Here is a 16,627-nt window from a genome sequence, read left to right on the forward strand (position 1 = left end):
CAGGCATGGTGGCACGTATCTTTAATCCCAGCACTCAGGAGGCAGAGGTAGGAGGATTGATGTGAGTTCAAATCCAGCTTGAGACTACATAGTCAATTCCAGGTCAGTCTGGGCTAGAACGAGACCCTACTTCGAAAAACCAACAACAAGAAATACACATATTTGTGGGTGAATAAATGAATGAAGAGGAAGGCCACCAATGTAGGTATGTTTGCACCATCCAGCTTTCAAGGCCACTCTGGTCAGCTGTGATCCTCCAGTGGAGGGTTCCCTCCTTCTCGGTTCTCTTCAGCTCTAGGACAGACCTTTCTTGGAATACTCAATGTGGCTGTGCAGTCACTTTTTGTTTTGCTTCTCTGGAGGCTGGCTTACAGTTTCCTTTCCTCAGGCCCAGCAAATCCTTACAGGATTTATAGGGAGTGGGATTAGTGAGGGAATAAGGGAGGCTGAATGAATGCAGATGAGCATTTAAAATTTGGAAAGCATTTCTCCCAGCCATCCTGAGGATGCGTGGGTGGCTATGACCTCGGGCCAGCCCAGGGGTGGTTTCTATGTTTGATTTTCCCCTTTGCCAGAAGTTGACATGTATCAAGACTGCATTTCCAAGAACGGAAGCAGTCTAGTTCCATTTTAGCAGACTTGGTTAAATATGTGTGGCAGTTTGTCATTACAGTGTTCCCCATGGCCTCATGTGTTTATGATTAAACCTCATACCTGATCCCCAACTGGTGGAACCTTGCTGGGGTGTGGGGGTGCCAGAGTAGACACTTAGCTTAATTAGGCAGGATCAGGATGACCCTTAAAGGAAAGGATCTTAGGATGTCACACCCTCCCGCTCCTGTGTCAGATGTGGGATTTAGTGTTTACCCATCCCGTCTACTTAGAACTTTCTTGAGCATGCACCCTGCCCAGGTGTAGGTGGATTTCTCCTCTAAGTTCAGGTTGACTGGCTGGGATACCTGGTGTAGGTGTGTCTAGGTATAATGGTGCAAATTTTAAAGTATGTTCCCCTGGATCCATGGAGAGAGTTGGGCAGTTTTTTTTTTTTATTATTTTTTTTTTATTTAATCTTTCTCTGGAACTGGCAGCAATGTTCTTGGGTCCTTGGATGGGTAAGGTTTCTCTCTCACCCTGGCAGCCATGCTGGGGCGGGAAGAGACACATTTTATCTTTTATTACTGTCTTTACTTTTAATCATTTTGGAGGTGCACTTGTTTTTTGAGGTAGAGTTCCACTCTAGTCCAGGCTTACCTGGAATTGAACTCATGGTGATCCTACCTCTGCATCCTGAGTGCTGGGATTAAAGGCATGCGCCACCACGCCCAGTGGAGGTGCACTTTTTTTTAAAATAAAAAATCCCTTTTTGGGCAGGATTTATGTGGGTTCTAGGAATCTGAACTCAGGTATTCGTACTTACATGGTGTTGCAGTCAGGTTTGCATTGCTGGTAGAAATCACCCAACCCATAGCAGCTTGTGTGAAAAAAAGAGATTTATTTTGGCTTACAGACTTGAGGGGGAAGCTCCATGATGGCAGGGGGAAATGATGGCATGAGCAGAGAATGGACATCATCCCCTGGCCAACATCAGGTAGACAATAGCAACAGGAGAGTGTGCCAAACATGGGCAAGGGGACACTGGCTGTAGTACCCATAAGCCTGCCCCCAACACACTGCCTCCAGGAGGCATCAACTCCCAAATCTCTATCAGCTGGGAACCCAGCACCCAGAGTACTTAAGTTTTGGGGGTACACTTGAATCAAATCACCACACATGGTATAGTAGACAGCTTCATGTCGCTGAGATGAACCTCCAAACCAGGCACAATTATGGAAGAAGGGAATTTATTGAAGTTTACAGATTCAGGGCAAGTTCCATAATGGCAGAATTAGTTGGTCCTCTTTTATAGGAGAGACAAGCCAAAAGCCACCACCCGCACAGGTAAGCACACTTCAGGAACTGCAGGCAGAGCTCAAGCACTTTGCATATCTTTAGACTGGAATTCTAAGTCCACCCCCACACTTTAGGACCCGCCCATGGTGACATCGCCTCTATCCAGGTGGCTGGAGATCCAAATTGCAAGCTTTTATTTTTGTTTTGTTTTGTTTTTTGAGGCAGGGTTTCACTCTAGCCCAGGCCGACCTGGAATTCAGTATGTAGGCTCAGGGTGGCCTTGAACTCATGGCGATCCTCCTACCTCTGCCTCCCGAGTGCTGGGATTAAAGGCGTGCGCCACCATGCCCGGCCCAAATTACAAGCTTTTAATACACTCCTGAATGTATTGGAGGACATCCATTTATACTATCACACATGGCAAGCGCCTTATCCACTGAGCAATCTTCCAACCAACACTGAGATTTCAGACAGTTATAGCACAGCATTGGGATTTATGTGGGTTCTAGGAATCTGAACTCAGGTGTTTGTACTTACACAGCAAGCATTTTATCCACTAAGCCACCCCCCCCTCCCCCCCAGCCCTCATGCACAATTTTGGGTGCAGAAAACCAAGCTCATAGAAGCCAACTGACTTGTCAAACTGCCACCACCTGATGCTGGCAGAGCCAAACCTGGAATCCAGGCTTGGCTATTGGCATAGTGCCTTTGGTCGGATGTTCCCAAATGGCTAAGTCAGGCTGGAAAGCCCAGCAAAGAAAGCAGAGGAGTTTCTGCTGATCCCATGGTACTGATGGCCAAGCAGGAATTTGGAAACCAGCTCCCCACCCCTGCTTTCCCTCTCCGATTTCCTTTTCCCTCTTGTACACAGTTTACTGCTGACTAGGCGATGGTTTGGAGAATTAGGCTCGATAGGGGCTTCAGCCTGCTGTCGTGAATGTGGCAGGAGGATCCCAGCTCTTGTTAAATAGCCCTCTGTAGCCTTTAATTGTGTCTCTAGGGAGGCCAGCCTGGGAGGAGGCAGGGGGAGTCCAGAGTGCAGGTTGTCAGGAGGAGTTGCTCACGGGTGTGTACCCGCAGCGTGGGTGCGTCTGCTACGTCCTGGGTTCCTGGCTTGCCTCCTCTTGTACACTCTGGCTTTGGTGCCCGCAAAGCCTGCTGCTGGGGTTGGTGTTCTGGAAGAGAGAGTATGATGAGTTGAGGCTTTGGGACCACTGGTGGGTTGGTGCTGTTGCCTCTCCGTGTGGGTGGCTGCTTTGTTTTCAAGCTGGCCCAACCTGGCAGTGCCAGGAGCAGGCTCGACCTACCTTCTATGAGACATGGCTCTGAAGGAGCTGTTCTCTTCCCCTTTGGGCCCAGCATTGGAACTCAGGGCCTATCTCACATGAGAAAATGGTCACTGAGGATTACTGTAGGAGGCAGGGGACTTTCTCCTTGCCCTTGACCCTGCTTCCCTATGTTCCTTGGGGCAAGAGGTTTCTCTTTCCATGTGGGTTTCCAGCCCTGCATGGTCGAAAACAGTGGGTGATCCTTCGGCTTCTAAGAAAACATGATTTGTTCAGCCAGTCTGACTCAGCACTTCCTGCTCATAGTAAATTCTAGGCCATCTCTGTTTTCCTTCAAATACCAAGTGGCAAGACAACCACATTGGATGGATGGGCCAGGAGCATGTATCTGCAAGAAGGGCTTTTTTTTTTTTAATGGCCTCTTGAACACATTTAGTGGGTCCCACAGTATCCCCTTAAGCATACAGGTAGGCTGCTGTAAGGACTTACACTTTTATTACACAGTAAAAGCTTTGCATTGTTTGGCTTTTAGGAGGATTTTCCCTATATCCTAATTAGAGTCATGGAGGGTATATTAACTGATGTCATGCCAAGAGAACATTGGTTTGCCAGGTGTGGTGGTGCATATCTTTAATCCCAGAACTCGGGAGGCAGAGGTAGGAGGGTTGCTGTGAGTTTGAGGCCAGTCTGGGACTACTGAATGAGTTCCAGGTCAGCCTAGGCTAGAGTGAGACCCTACCTAAAAAAAAAAAAAAAAAAAGTTGGTTTGATTTCAGTCACACAAACACTGAAAAATCTGGATTTATATTTGACTAGTATGTAAAAAAAAAAAAAAAAAAAAGAACAACATAATCTTTGTCATTGTTATGCCTACTTCTCAGCACCCCCAGTGACCACCAAGGAGAACCAAACACAACCACTTATGCAAAGGCAAGGAGCTTTATTTCAGGCTTTAAGCTCAGACTCTTGACTTCACCAACACAGTGGATCCCTACAAGAGCCCTGAGCTGCAGGGGGCCAGGTTTGTTTTTTATATATATATATATATATATATATATATATATATATATATATATATATATATATATATATATATGGATTTGAACAAAGAAATAGGGAATGGGCACATGATTGGTCAATTTCTTAGGACATTGTCAGGAAGTTGGTGGGCAGGAGCTAGGCAACTAAGTAACCTCCATTGCAATTGGCTAAACAAGAAGCCAGAACATTTGTATGTTTTTCGATTGGCCAGGGTAGGGAGGTAGGAGGGACAAGTCTTTGGCAAGTCTCAGGCATGTCCTGGGCAGGTGCAGCTGCCCTTTGTGCCTTTGTTTAAGCTGAAACTTGGAACTTAGGCCTAACCAGGGCAGTGCTCTACTGAAGCCTGTCATGGCGTCGTTCAGTTTCTGGGTCTTCAGTCATCTCTGCCACTATTTCTCTTTGCAGAGAAACTTTGCATGAGGGGAAAAGGTTACAACATTACCATTTAACCATCAGAAACTATGTAAGTCATCAGGTGTGTGTTACTTGTCAAACTAGACATGTTTGCACATAAAGTGACATGCATGTGGTGACATGCTTGGATATAATCCTGTGTGTGTGTGTGTGTGTGTGTGTGTAGTAAATAGACAATGAAATAGTTAATCTTCATGGTCAACCTGACTGGATTTAGAATCATCATGAAACCATGTCTCTGGGTGTGTCCATGAGGAAGTTTCCAGAACAGTCTGACCGAGGAGACACGACCAACCCTGAATTTGGGAGGCACCATTCCAAGGGCTGGAGTTCTTGACTGAATAAAAAGCAGAAAGTAAGTGGAGCACCAGCGTTCATTTTTCTTCTACTCCCTGAGTGTGAACACGATGTGACCAGTTGCCCCATGCTCCTGCCACCACGCCTTTCCCATCTAGAGAGTGTCAGAGAAGGGGCAGTGGCAAGAAAGTTAAGAGCTAGAGGAAGAGATGGAGTGCTATAGAATGCTGTCTTGTGGATTTGATATGGTTGTTGCACTCATAGTGACTCGTTAAGAGCTGGAGGAAGGGATGGAGTGCTGCAGAATGCTGTCTTGTGGACATGATATAGTTGTTACACTCATAAATTCATAGGAAGTAACTGTCATTACTTGCACAAGACCCATACAAGATTGGTCCCATCAACAATCTATCATGGGACGCAGGGGGGTTCATAAGGCCCTATCTCTCCCTGAGGAGCTATTGCTGGTGGAGGAGGAGACAATTTCTTCAGTGCTATAACCACTGGCAAGTTGCTCATGCTCCTGTAAATAGTCACCAAGCAAACAAATAAAAGCACTTCCTTCCATTCAGCCTTGAAACAGAACAGTACACCTGACATCTTTGAAAACAATAAAAGCCCTTCCGTCCTGCTGTCCTCCATCCCTTGCTCTCACCTCATCTTTTGTGTATGTGTGTGTGTGTGTGTATGTGTGTGTGTGTAGGGTGAGGTATGGTCTTGCTCTAGCCCAGGCTGACCTGGAACTCACTATGTAGTCTCAGGGTGGCCTCAAACTCACAGCAATCCAGCTACCTCTGCCTCCCGAGTGCTGGGATTAAAGGTGCGAGCCACCACGCCCAGCTTCACCTCATCTTTTGCAGCTGCGTACATCAGGAATTCTACTTTCTTCCTTCTCAGTTCTTCTTGAACCCACTTCAGTTTGTCCTCTACCCTTTGGCCTCCACAGAAACTGTATTCATCAAAATCCCTAGTAACTGCTAGGTGGGAGCCTGATCTGTCCTCTAATTTTATCATTTATTTAATTTTTTATAATTATTTATTATTTGTGTGTGTTAAGGGGTGCATGTGCATACCACAGCATGAATGTGTAAGTCAGAGGATAGCCTCATAGCTTCTGCATTCTTTCATCTTCTTTGATTTTAACTTTAAAAAAATTAATTTATCTATTGGACAGAGAGAGAAAGAGGCAGAAAGAGGGAGGGAGCGAGGGAAGGAGGGAGGAAGAGAGAGAGAGAGGGAGGGAGGGAGGAAGGGAAGGAGGGAGGGAGAGAATAGATGGGTGTGCCAGGGCCTCCAGCTATTGCAAACAAATTCCAGACACATGTGCCACCTTGTGCATCTGGTTTATGTGGTTCCTTTGGCTTTGCAGGCAAATGCCTTAACTGCTAAGCCATCTCTCCAGCCCTCTTTTACCTTCTTTGAGGCAGGGTTCTTGCTGCTATGAAGGAATGCCAAACTAGCTGGCCCACGACCCTTGGATTAGCCTGGCTCCCTCCCATTGTCTTAGGTGCATTGGCCTCATAGACACATGCACCACTTTGCATCTGGCTTTACATGGGTTCTGGGGAGGATCAAAGTTGAGTCAATAGGCTTTTGCAAGCAAGCACATTTAACTGCTGAGCCATCTCACTAGCTCCTAGCTTGAATTAAAAACAAATTGTCAATTAATATACTTAACATAAAACCTACTGTTTAAACTACTTATAAATTCAGCCTTTGTTTTTTTTAATTTGGTTTTTCTAGCTAAGGTCTTTCTCTAGCCCAGGTTGACCTGGAATTCACTATGTAGTCTCAGGGTGGCCTTGAACTCATGGTGATCCTCCTACTTCTGCTTCCCAAGTATTGAGATTAAAGGTGTGTGCTACCATGCCGGGCTAAATTCAGCCTTTTGACGGCAGGCAAATATCACTATTATTCATTTCCGTCATTTGAAGTATTTTATTTTATTTATTTATTTGCAAGCAGAGAGAGAGAGAGAAAGAAAGAAGAGAGACAGAGAATGGGCACACTAGGGCCTCTAGCCACTGCAAATGAACTCCAGATGCATGTGCCCCTTGTGCATCTGGCTTACCTGGGTCCTGGGGAATGAAACCTGGCTCCTTTGGCTTTGTAGACAAATGCCTTAACTGCGAAGCCATCTCTCCAGCTCATTTTAATAGTTTTTAAAAATATTTTAATTTACTTATAAAGAGAGAGAGAGAGAGAATGGTGTGCCAGGGCCTCTAGCCACTGCAAACAAACTCCAGACACATGCACCACTTTGTGCATCTGGCTTATGTGGGTTCTAGGGAATCAAACCTGGGTCCTTAGGCTTTGCAAGCAAGCACCTTAACTGCTAAGCCATCTGTCCAGCCCCATTGCCATAGCTTTCTACTTCCAAAACTGAAATTCTGCCTAGTAAGCACTACCACCCTCCCCCGCCCCAGCCCTTGTTGACCTTCATCCTGCTTTCCCCTGGAATCGGGTTCCTCCTCTAAGCACGCCCAGGAATTGTGCCTGGCTTCTTTCACTCAGCATCACCTCCTGAAGTTTCATGGAGGTGGTAGTGGGTAAAAACAATTGCATTCTTTCCTACGTCAGAATGAGATCACAGTGTAAGAAATTACCACAGTCTATGGGTCCTTCCTTCCTCCTTTTGGTTCCTGTGAACTGTGTGGCTATGGGTGTGGGTGTACAAATAATCTGCTTGTGGTCCTTTGGGATCTATACCTGCCAGTGGAAAGGTTGGGTCATAGGGTCTTTCTGCATTTCTTTGTGGAAGAACTGCATACTCTTTTCCACAGTATTCCTACCTGCAATACACAAGGGTTTCAAATGCTCACATCCCTGCCAGCATTTGTATTTGATTGTCCTTTTCTTTTGATAACAGTCGTCCCTGTGGGTATGAAGTGGCTGTAGCTTGAATGCTCTGTGACATGAAGTCTGCACACTTCTTTCTTAAAACTCCCTTCCCTTCTTCCCCCACACTCTGCCACCTTTCTTGCTTATTTTCCTCTCCCCTTTCTCCCTTCTTCCCTTTCTCCTTCCCTCCCCTGCTCCCCTTTCTTTCCTTGATGCTTGTGTTTGATATGTGGTATGTGTGTGCAGATGTTGGGTGTTCTCTGTTGCTCTTCCATCTTACTCCCTGAGACATAGTTTCTCACTGAACCTGGAGCTTGACTGATTGACCAGTGAGCCCCAACAATACTAGTGTTTCCATCTCCTTCAATGCTGGGGTTACAGGCATGCATGGCCATGCCTGGCTTTTTATGTGGGTGTTTGAGATTAGACTCATGCCCTCATGCATGTGCCTCAAGCTTTCTTATCCAAAGAGCCCCCCCTGTTTTCTTTCTGTCTCTAATCACTCCATCAGCATTAGTTTCGGCGGGGGTTGCAGCTGAGTTCCTAACTCATCACATATAGTCCACCGAAACTTCATGGAGAACCTGACTTCATCTCCCACCTGGGATTCTCAAATTTACATTGCCCGTTGAGACCCTTTTTCTGAACTCATTTTAAACCATCTAGTAACAACAGAAAAAAACAAACTAACAAAAACAGCAACAAAAATTTGAGGGGCTAGAGAGATTGCTCAGTGGTTAAGACACTTGAACGCAAAGCTGAATGACCTGTGTTTGAGGCCCCAGAACTCATGACTCCCCAGAACCTATGTATAGCCAGATGCACAAAGTGGCACATGCATCTGGAGTTTGTTTGCAGCAACTGGAGGCCTGGGTACACTCATTCTCTCTCTCACTGCTTGCAATTAAATAAATACATAGTAAAAATTAAGAAAAGAAAAAAAATATTTGCACAAACTAATTTGAAAAGGCACTAGAGTGAGTGGTTGTCAAATTCTTCATCACTGACCCGTCGTGATTGATCATTGCATGCTCACTCCTTCAGTGCTAACCCCGAATTGCCACAGAGGAAAATAAAGGCTCAGAAAGCACCTTGCTCAAGGTCACACAGGAAGTCAATTTGGAACTCGACTCAATCCACGCTACTCCTATGTTGTACCACATCCCAAGTCAAGCCCCTTTATGATTAAGCATCAGCTGGTGGTTACAGACCGACTTTCTGTTTTCAAAATGTATTTTTATTCATTTTTGTATTGTATTCATTATTTATCTGAGACACATGCACATACACACAGAGCGAGAGAGACAGAGAAAGAGAGAGAGAGAGAAAATATGAATATGGGTGCACCAGGGCTTCCTGCCAATGCAAACGCACTCTAGACCCATGAGCCACTTAGTGTATCTGACTTATGTAGATATTGGAGAATCAAACCTAGGTCCTTAGCTCTGTAGGCAAGTACATTAACCTCTGAGCCATCTCTCCAGTCTCTCAAAATATATTTTTATTTATTTGTAAGGCAAGAGGGAGAGACAGAGAAAGAATAAGGGTGTATAAGGTCCTTTAGCCACTGCAAATGAACCCTAGATACATGCACCACTTTGTGCATCTGGCATTATTGTGGGTACTGGGAAATTAAACCTGGGCCACTAGATTTTGCGAGAAAGTACCTTTAACCACTGAGCCATCTCGCCAGCCTCCCAGACTGACTTTCTTACTGAGTTTTAATTACATCCTTACTTCTCTGACTTAATCACTGGAATAGATTATGTGAAGTTGGGGCAATATTTGTTAATTTTAAATTTTTTTGAGGTAGTGTTGTAGTCAAGTTCACATTGCTGGTAGAAATGACCAACCTAGAGCAGCTTGTGGGAAAAGAGAGGTTTATTTTGACTTACAGGCTCAAGGGGGAAGCCCCACCATGGCAGGGAAAATGACAACTGTAGCAGAGGGTGAACATCAGCCCCTCGCCAACATAAGGTAGACCATAGCAACAGGAGAGTGTGCCAAACATTGGCAAAGGGAAACTGGCTATAATACTCATAAGCCTGCCCCCAACAATACATTTCCTCCAGGAGGTGTTAATTCCCAAATCTTCATCAGCTGGGAATCTAGCATTCAGAACACCTAAGTTTATGGAGGACACCTGAATCAAGCCATCACATTCCGCCCCTGGCCCCCCCATAAACTGATATCCATACATGATGTAAAATACAATGCATTCACTCCAACTCTAAAAGTCCCCATAGTTTTTAACAATTCCAATGATGTGCATATATCCCCATAGTCCAAGATCTTTCAACTGAGCCATAATACCAAAAAAAAATCACCCCAAACCCATAATGGCACAGAATAAATATTCACACTACAAAAGGTGGCATTGGGCACAGCAAAGAAATATTCAACAAATACAAGATTTAAACAGGGCAAACATCAAACTCTAGCTACAAGTCCAGTCCAACAACTCTATTCAGTGATGAATCTCCAAGTCTGATAAGTCTAAACAGCAACAAGTCTTTGGAGTTCAATTCCTCCCCTCCAGCTAGGCTGCTCACAGTCTGGGAAAACTTCATCCAGGCTAGCAGCTTTCCTCAGCAGACATCTCGTGGTCCCAGCATCTCCACTGGGTCTCCACTGCAATCCACAGTTCATCCTCATGGTCCCGTGGGGTCTCCATGCAGGCAATCCTGCTTCACACTGCCCATGGCCATTTCCAAAACACAAGACCACGTTGCAAACTCAATTACCCTCTCTTTCCTGCATTTCTATACTCCACAATATCAGGTAGTGTGCCAATTTGCTAATCCAAAGGGAGGGGGATAAAGCAGACTTTGAAGAACAAGACACTCCTTGAGCACTCAGGCCCCTTCAAAAGAGTTTACATTCTTCCCGTTGCCCCAATGCAGGTCAGCTGGCCCAGTCTCAATAGTTGTAATCTCTTAAACAATTTGCAGGTGAACGGGTAGCAGTTTAGGCCCAAAGATTTCTTTTTTTTCTGTGCCATATCCCTCTGCTCACACCAGTCCATTGCTAGGCAATGCAACCCTGCACAGCTTCTCAGGACATGGGCATAACAGCAAGCTTCTCAAACTGCTTCTTGCTCAGTCCAAGCAAAGCTCTTTCTCACCCTCATAAGCCAAACCTCACAGTCCATAGTTCTTATTGCATTCAGGTCTTTCAACTCTGACCAGAATAGTCCATCAAGCTGTACTTACAGCACTGCAAAGCATCTCCTAGGTTAAGGTTTCAAATCTTTCTACATTTCTCTTGAAAATAGCTCCAAAAGGCCAAAGCCACATAGTCAGGTGTCTAGCAGCAATCCCACTCCTTGTTACCACTTTACTGTTGCAGTCAGGTTCGCATTGCTGGAAGAAATCACCCAACCAAGAGCAGCTGGTGGGAAAAAGAGGTTTATTTTGGCTTACAGGCTTGAGGGGGAAGCTCCACAATGGCATGGGAAAATGAAGGCATAAGCAGTGGGTGTACATCATCCCCTGGCCAACATAAGGTGGACAATAGCAACAGGAGAGTGTGCCAAACACTGGCAAGGGGAAACTGGCTATAACACCCATAAGTCCACCCCCAACAATGCACTGCCTCCAGGAGGCGTTAATTCCCAAATCTCCATCAGCTGGGAATCTAGCATTCAGAACACCTAAGTTTATAGGGGACATCTGAATCAAACCACCACAGGTAGGGTCTCCCTCTAGCCCAACCTGACTTGGAACTCACTATGTAGTCTCAGGCTGGCCTCAATCTCATGGAAATTCTCCTACCTCTGCCTCTCCTGAGTGCTGGGATTAAAGGTGTGCATAACCATGCCCATTAGCTTTAATTTTTATTTGCTCTGTATTAATAGGCGTAAGCATAATGCTTAGTGTCAAAACCTTCAGCCAATTGTGTTTGCTTAACATATGAATTTGTGAATGGCATACCTTCATGACTGCATCATACCAATGTTCATGCTCATGTATGTTCAGGAAGGTTTGTACTAAAGAAATTTATTTGCTTCTTTTGGTATGAGTGTTGATACCAGGTGTCCTCCCTCTATTGCCCATCTGCTTGTTTCCTTGAGATAGATTCCAGAGCTCCAGTGATTCTTCAATCTCTGTTCTCCACAGGACTGGAGTTACAGATGCATATGGCCATGTCCTGCTGGGTGTATGAGTTCTGGGGAACCAAACCCAGGTGGGCTTATGGCCCCTCAGGCCCTTACACTTGTGTAGTAAGTGCTCCTAACTGCTGAGCCAATCATCTCTCCAGCTATTTTCACTGCTGTAAATTATTTGTTTATTTAAAACTTTTTTATTATTGGCAGTTTCCATAATTATAGACAATAAATGATGATCATTCCCTCCCTCCACTTTCCCCTTTGCAACTCCACTCTCCATCATATCCCCTCGCCCTCTTAGTCAGTCTCTCTTCTACTTTGATGTCATCATCTTTTCCTCCTATTATGAGGGTCTTGTGTAGGCAGTGCCAGGCACTGCGAGGTCATGGATATCCAGGCCATTTTGTGTCTGGAAGAGGGCATTGCAAGGAGTCCTACCCTTCCTTTGGCTCTTACATTCTTCCCACCAGCTTTTAATTAATTAATTATATTATTATTATTGTTTTTTGAGACATAATCTATGGAGTCTAGACTGGCCTTAGACTCTGGGTGATCCTCCTATCTTAGCTTCCTGACTGCTGTGATTACAGGCATAAATATCCACCTGGCTCTAGTTTTCTTCAGTAAGGAAATTAATGACTTCTTTTTTTTTGTCTTATAATTAAATGTTGTTTGTAGGGAAACTCTCACAGATTGTGCTGTTTGATGTGGCCCTCAGCCCCTCATATAGATATAAATAGGAGAAACAAGACTAAAATGTTAAATTTAAGCTTTTAATTTCAAGGTGACTTAATTATAATGCACGATTAATTAAAATACTTAATATCAACCAATATTTGTGTTTTCTTATCTTTTTATCTTCCTCTAGAAGATAATTATTCTTTAGACAACAATTAATTTTAAAAGCAGGACTGTGGCTTTTAAAAATGAGACATAAAAAAGATATATTGTTTGTACATTTTAAAAAATGTTAACTGGGCATGGTGGCATATGCCTTTAATCCCAGCACTCAAGAGGTAGAGGTAGGAGAACTGCCATGAGTTCAAGGCCAGCCTGAGACTATATAGTAAATTTCAGGTCAGCTTGGGCTAGAGTGATACTCTACCTTGAAAAACAAAAACAAAACAAAACAAAAAATTAGTAGTGTGAAAGGGTTTTTGGTGATAAGTCTCTTTCCCACTCTTGTCTCTAGGTCTCCAGGTTTAAAAAAAAATATGTTGGAAGCTAGGAATGGTGACACATGCTTTTAATATCAGCACTTTTGAGGCAGAGGTAAAAGGATTGCTGTGAGTTCAAGGCCACACTATGAGACTACATAGTGAATTCCAGGTCAGCCTGGGCTAGATGAGACCCTGCCTCAAAAACAAACAAAAAAATCTTTTGGGCTGGAAGAATGGCTCAGTGGTTAAGCTGACTGCCGGCAAAACTTAAAGACCCAGGTTTGACTCCCTCAGAACCCATGTAAGCCAGATGTACAAGGTGGCACATGTGTCTGGAGTTTGTTGATAGTGGCTAGAAGCCTTGGCACATCCATTCTGTCTGTCTATCTCTCTCCTTCAAATAAATGAAAAAATTTAAAAACTATTTTTTTCTTTCTTTTATTTTTCTTTAATTATTTGAGAGAGAGAGAGAGAGAGAGAGAGAGAGAGAGAGAGTGTGGGGGAGGGAAATAGGCAGGGGAGAGAGAGAGAATGGGCATGGCAGGGCCTCCAGCTGCTGCAAATGAACTCCAGATGCATGTGCCCCCTTGTGCACCTGACTTACGTGGGTCCTGGAGAATTGAACCTGGGTCCCTTGACTTTGTATGCAAGTTCCTTGACCACTAAGCCATTTCTCCAGCCCTAAAAAAAATCTTTTGTATGAGTATATGTGTGTGGTTGTACATGTTCATGTGTGTGAGTGGGTGTATGCATGAAATGGCATGCATGTGAAGGCTTGCAGAAAACCTCAGGTGTCCATCCTTACTTTTCACCTTATTTAAGGGAAGGTTTTTTTTTTATTTTTTATTTATTTATTTTTTGTTTATTTTTATTTATTTGAGAGTGACACAGAGAGAAAGAGGCAGATAGGTAAAGAGATAGAGAGAGAATGGGCGCGCCAGGGCCTCCAGCCACTGCAAACGAACTCCAGACGCGTGCGCCCCCTTGTGCATCTGGCTAACGTGGGTCCTGGAGAATTGAGCCTCGAACCGGGATCCTTCGGCTTCACAGGCAATCGCTTAACTGCTAAGCCATCTCTCCAGCCCTCTCTTTGTTTTTTTTTGATTTTTGAGGTAGAGTCTCATTGCAGCCCAGGATAACCTGGAATTCTTTATGTAGACTCAGAGTGGCCTTGAACTTACAGTGATCCTACTTCTGCCTCCCAAGTGTTGGGATTAAAGGCGTGCACTACAACACCCACAGTTTCTCTCTTTTCTCTTTTTTGTTGGTTTTTTGAGGTTGGGTTTTACTCTAGCCCAGGCTGACCTGGAATTTACTATGTAGTCTTAGGCTGGCTTTGAACACACAGCAATCCTCCTACCTCTGTCTCCCCAGTGCTGGGATTAAAGGCATGTGCCACCATGCCTGGCTTTGGTTTCTTCTTCTTCTTCTTTTTTTAAAACTATTTTTATTTATTTGAGAATAAAGAGAGAGGGAGGTGGAATGCAGCTCTTGCTATTGCAAACTAGGCCCAGGTACATGTGCCTCTTTGTGCATCTGGCTTTACTTACTTGGGTACTGAGGAATCAAACCTGAGCCAGACTTGGCAAGCAAATGACTTTAACCACTGAGAAATCTCCCAAACTCAAGACAGGGTCTTTTTGTTGTTTGTGCCATCACCTTGGCCTCCCCTTTGTTTTTTTTGGTTTTTTTTTTTTTAATATATGTTGGCAGCACCTGGTTGCACATTGGAACATCTTGGCATTTGTTCCTGACAACAGGTAGTGAGTAGCTTTGTACATCTTCATGAGCATAGCTGGTGTGGCTAGAACTTTCCGCCTCAGTGCTTGGATAACAGAGGCACACATACTGCAGCAAGGACAAGTTATTGGAGATCTTCCACTTAAAAAAAATAAAAATAATGTTTATTTGAAAGGAGAGAAGGGGTACCACCTCTGGCTTTATGTGGGCACTGGGGAATTGAGCCCAGGAAGGCAGGCTTTGCAAGCAAGCACCTCTAATTGCTGAGCCATCTCTCCAGCCCAGATCTTCCATTTTATTTGCATGCCACGCTTACGTCTCATCCTGCTTCCTAACGCATTCCTGTTGATTTTCATGTAGAATTGTATTCTGGAGCTGGAGAGCTGGCTCAGCTGTGAAGTGCTCTTTCAGTGCTGCAAGCATGAGGGTCTGGCTGGGGGGACTTAAACCACCCGAGTTTGAATCTTCAGATTCCACGTCAACAGCTGGAGGTGACCTTGTGCACCTATAACCCCAGTCTGGCAGAGAGTAGGGAATCACCTCATGGAAAAAGAGCCAGTGCCAGTGTCAGGTGGGGGCCTGGGAAGATGGCTCAGCGATGAAAGGAACTTGCTTATAAAGCTTACCTGCCTGCACCCACATCAACCAGATGCAAAAAAGTGGTGCAAGTGTTAGTTTGAAATAGCAAGAGGTCCTGGTGTGCCCTTTCATGTGCATGTACTACACACACACACACACACACACACACACACACACACAGGTAAATAAAAGTAGTGGAAGACCAATGGAACAGGTCACCCAGCATTCTGCTCTGGTCACTGCAGGCAAGTATTCCCTCTTCACCTGCCCCAGGTGAGTACATTGGATGCTGCAAAGGCACAGGAATGTGCACATACCACACACACACACACACACACACACACACACACACACACACACAAGCAAAACAAGTCATATTTTAAAACAGAGTTGGGGGCTGGAGAGATGGCTTAGTGGTTAAGTGCTTGCCTGTGAAGCCTAAAGACCTTGGTTCGAGGCTCAATTCCCCAGGACACATGTAAGCCAGATGCACAAGGTGGCACATGCATCTGGAGTTCGTTTGTAGTGGCTGCAGGCCCTGATGTGCCCATTCTCGCTCTCTCTCTTTCTCTCTTTGTCTGTCTCTCAAATAAGTAAATAAAAATGAACAAAAAAAATTTAAAACAGAGTTGGCAGTTGTATTTTGTTTATCCTGAGATTTAGGCCCTGTGCAGACATATCTACTTCACTGAGGAAGAATGGACATCTTAGCCGGGCCTGGTGGTGCATGCCTTTAATCCCAGCACTCGGGAGGCAGAGATAAGAGGATCGCTGTGAGTTCGAGGCCACCCCGAGACTATGCAGTTAAATCCAGGTCAGCCTGAGACAGAGTGAGACCCTACGTCGAAAAAAAAAAAGGACATCTTGAGGGGCTACGCCAGGGGGTCTGGGAGGAAGGCAGGAAGGCAGAAGTGCCCTTCATTCAGTCATGTGACCTGCCTCGGATGATGCTGACTGTGAAGATGCCACCGAGAGAGTACCTGACCCCCCTGCTCTGTCTGGATAACGTGTCACCGCCTGTGAGGCGGCAGACATACCCTGGCCACGCACACAGTCTAAAGAAGCCAGAAACCCGGCAGTTAAGACACAAAGGGCAGCGGGCCTTGCATGGGAGGACACATGTGTCCCACGTTTCACCCACGTGGGAGGAAAGACCTGGAAAACGTCGAAAATTCCTATGGCAGGAAATGGAGCCAGCCCTGTTTTGTTTCAAGAAGAACCAAATCTGCCGACCAAAGAGAGATTTCAGAGGAAACCAAACCTGCCAGCAC

Source organism: Jaculus jaculus, chromosome 5, assembly GCF_020740685.1.
Source record: "Jaculus jaculus isolate mJacJac1 chromosome 5, mJacJac1.mat.Y.cur, whole genome shotgun sequence".
NCBI classification, from domain to species: Eukaryota; Metazoa; Chordata; class Mammalia; order Rodentia; family Dipodidae; genus Jaculus; species Jaculus jaculus.